This window comes from Gossypium arboreum, chromosome 6 (assembly GCF_025698485.1).
Source record: "Gossypium arboreum isolate Shixiya-1 chromosome 6, ASM2569848v2, whole genome shotgun sequence".
Lineage (NCBI taxonomy): Eukaryota > Viridiplantae > Streptophyta > Magnoliopsida > Malvales > Malvaceae > Gossypium > Gossypium arboreum.
The window spans coordinates 115,616,828-115,621,085 of record NC_069075.1 but is presented as its reverse complement, the minus strand read 5'-3'; positions in this window follow the sequence as shown (position 1 = coordinate 115,621,085).

Genomic DNA, 4,258 nt, shown 5'->3' with positions numbered 1-4,258 from the left:
CGGGCCCCAAGAAGAACTATTCTAAATACTCTTGACCCAACCTTAATTACGGGCCACTGTATCGACTGGGCTGCAGTACAACAAGTTCAGTTGGCTGAAGCGATTCGGGCCCTCCTAACCACTGACCCTTAGGAGCTTTTCTTTGGGATCAACGAGCTGACGTATATCTAGCTTATGATGGAATTATGCTCCACATTTCATCTTCAGACTGTGATGACAAACTACGATGATCTTGGCACGGTTCAATTTCATCTAGGTGGATTAGTCCGCCAGCTCAGCGTCCTAGAATTTAGTACGACACTGGGTTTATATACAGAGGAATTCACGGAGGAGAATGACTTACATGCTCTCAACCGCCACATCCATCATTCTCCTTCATGGTGCTGGGACGCACTAGTACCAGGTGGGGCCACCTACAATCCTATCCGCTCCAAGGCATCGGCTCTCCCTCCATCTCTGAGGTACCTACACGCCATTTTGGCTCACACGATTACAGGATGGTGAGAGAGGACCGGTGTCGTCAACACTCACGACGCCTACTTTTTATGGTGTATGTCGCACGGGCACGTCATCGACCTTGCCTATTTCATTGCCCTTACGATTTAGCATCAGATAGAGTGGCATAGGAAAGGGGTCATCTCCATTGGCCCCTATGTTACTCGGTTGGCTCAACACTTCGGGCTCCTCAGCACCGCAACCCAACCCTCATTGGCCAGATGTCTCCACAAGGCATCTCGAGCATGCTTAGCATGAGGATGATCAAAAAGCACTGAGGAACCTAGCCTCCTTAATATCGTCTCGCCCAATCTACCGACGAGGAGGCCTGTGACAGCCCGAAAGTGACCCTAGTCGGAAAGCAGTTTCGGGACCGCTAAACCGAGTCACTAAATTATTTGAGTATGATAGTTATTGTCTAAATATGTGAATATGCATGTGTGAAAATTTCTTAATTGAATTTTTTTGCTTAATTATAGGTGAATTTTAGTGATTAGGACTTATGTGAGAAAATTTAGAAATGTGCTAGGCAAATGTAAGGTGGCCTATTAATACCTGTGGGGAAATGGTTGTCCTTGCATGTCAAATAACCCCTTTCCTAAGGTGAGTGGCTGGCCATGACAAGGTGATGGGCAAGGAAAACATGTCCTAGACATGTTGGCCTAGTGCATGATGTAAGGGAGAATAAAGAAATGAAATTGGAAAAAAAAAGGGGAATATGATGAAAACAAAAGAAAAAAAAAGTGTCCATTCTCTCATTTTTCTTTGCATGGCTGAATGTACTAAGAAGAAAGGGGGGGAAAGCTTGAGAAAATCAGCCATGGGAGCTTACTAGACTAAGGTGTTCTGATACAAGAAGGTATGTTTTATGCCACTCTTGAAAATGCATGCATAGTTTGGAGGATTGGTTCAAATTTTTCCTTGAATCTTGGATCGAAACTAAGTTGTTAGGTGAGTTAAATTTCAGCCAAGAATGTTGTATTTCCTAATTAGTGTTTTGATGTTGTTATGTGTGTATGTGCATGAGTATTCGGCCATGTTATAAAATTGATGTTGCAAAATGATTTAATGCTTAATGTGATATATAATAGTACTTGTGAATGAGCTTGAGAGCACCTAAATTATTAGTTGGAAGTGCCGAATGTAGTCTTGGATGAATTTTAAAGAACAAAGAAATTTTTGGGTGACTAGAGGTCAAGGACATTCGGCCAAAGGCTTGTGTGCTAGCAAAATTTGGCCTAGATGGGGTAAATGTTAAGTGTTAAATGCAATGGAAATGCTAGATTAATGTTGCACATTCGGCTATAGTTAGGCATGTTTATGATCTCATTTAGACGATTAGACATAAAAAGGGTGGTAATGAGGTTGAAAATTGTTGAATGGCTAGTTGGGTAATGAATGTAGCATTCGGCCATATGGGGTAAAAATGGGTCAAATGTTCGTGAAATAAAACTTTGTGAATTGATTAATTAATGATGATAGTATTGTTGATGCCATGTATATATGTATAAATATTTGGCAAGACGGTTAAACTAGTTAATTTATTGATTAGCTCAAGAAGCTAGAGGGGGAGAATCAAGCAAAAGCAAAGGAAAGAACATCGAATAGCCGAGTTGGAACCATTTTACCCAACACAAGGTAAGTCATTAAGCATATATTTGGTGTTGATTTAAACGATCATAATATATATGCAATTGTGTTTAAATGAGTTGATGTGTAAATGGAAATGTATGTGTATGGAATGATGCCATTGTTGAATGTATAAAGGCAGCAAAATGCATAAGGTATTGGTCTCGGCACTAAGTGTGCGGGTATAAATGGACACGGTGACGAGATTGGCACTAAGTGTGCATACTGGAAATATATGGCACTAAGTGTGCATGCTGGAAATATATGGCACTAAGTGTGCATGCTGGAAATATCTGACCTTTGGGTGTGCGAGCTCGAAGGGTATGGCACTATGTGTGCGGGCTTAAATCACATGGCACTAAGTGTGCGAAATCGAGTATTAATCACTGTGTGCGTACTCTATATATATATATATCTCCGATCGAACAATTATATGGAGAGTGTGTCTTCATCGAGTTGAGTATGGACAGCAGAAAGAGTAAGTACCTTGAGTTCGTGGCTAATAGATACTATGTTCATGCTCGGGGTTGAGTCGGTAAGTTTTAAATCTATGTGATGATTTCAATTGCATGATTGTTGCGGAAATGAAATGATGTATGGAAATTGCTTCAGTTATCCTATTGAATAGTATATGAAATGTAAATGTATGACTTGGTATGAGATTGATCCGAAAGGTCTAAGGAACTATGGTATAGTTCGGTATGGCTGGAACGCGGGGCCTTATTTCATTATTTCATTTTATGATAATTTTAGTAACGGATGGTTGTGAGATGCTTATGACTTCTTGAGTTATAAACTCACTCGGTGTTTTCTTGTCACCCATTTTAGGTCTCTTGGACTCGTATCGTTTATGTGCTTTCGGAACCGTCGTTGAAGTCATCACACCGGCTGGAAATCTTTTGGTATTGTCTTCGTAGTTGAACTAGGAGAACGTTTGGCATGTATAGGCTATTTTGTTTTGTTGAATTTTGGGTTGTAAACTTTAAGCCATGTGAAAATGGCCTATGTGGTCGTTTGAGTGGGATGCTAGAACCTATAGCCACGGGTCTTAGAAACCTTAATTTTGATAAGGTGGCCATAGTTGTGCCATGTATGATGAATGATTAGTAAGGCCAAGGAAAGATTCATGAAATTGGCATAGTCTCTGCGATGAATCGCTGCGGACAGCAGCAGTGATATGAGATCGAAAAATCACCAAAAATAGTAGAAGTGGAATTAATTGCTAAGAAAATTATGTACTCGAAGCTTGATGGGTCTATTTTCATATGGACGAAACGAAACGACCATATGAGCTGTATTTTGAGAGATATTCAAGATTTCGTGTGACGGGGCCAGAACAGTTTCTGGATCCTTTGTTTCGAATTTTAAAATTTACTATAAAATTAGAAGCTATGCTCTATATATACAGATTCCCTTGTGAGTCTAGTTTCTCTAGAAACAAACGGCATAAGTGTTGGAGCCCTGTACAGGAAGATATCCAAGTTGTAGTGCACAAAGGTCGGTGTAGTCAAACCACGAAATAGGGAGACTTTAACTAATAAACTGTACTAATTGGCTCAACCAAAATTCTATAAAAAAATTTGTAGATGGGATTATGAGTCTAGTTTCAGGAAAATTTACGGAACTGATTTTCGAGTTCGGGAACTCGAGATATGATTTTAAGGTGACAATGACGCAGCTAACTAGCCTGCTCGAGCAGAAAAAGGAAAACAAAAAAAATTTCAAGAGAGGAATAAGTAAAGTAAGCGGTAACACCTCGTGGTCAAATCCGGTGACGGTCACGGGTTTGGGGTGTTACATTTAATTGGTATCGAGCTATGGTTTAGTCGGTTCTAGGACTACCATAGCGCGTGTGAGTCTAGCTATACATGCCAAATTGTTAGTGTTTAATAATGTGATGACTTGACGGTTGAAATTTTTGTTTTGATTAGCAATGGAACCCGGTAGAGAGACCCTTGGCGGATGACGTTGAAAGTGTAGCGGCTGCTCCGCGCAAGGGACGCCGCTGTTGAGCCTCGGTCATCCGCGAATAATCAAAATGAAGGGCGAAACAAGCCTTCTTCACCATGATGAATGAGTGGGTTGCATAATATGCCCGAACCAACCCGGCTGTCCAACCATTCCGAATTTAAAT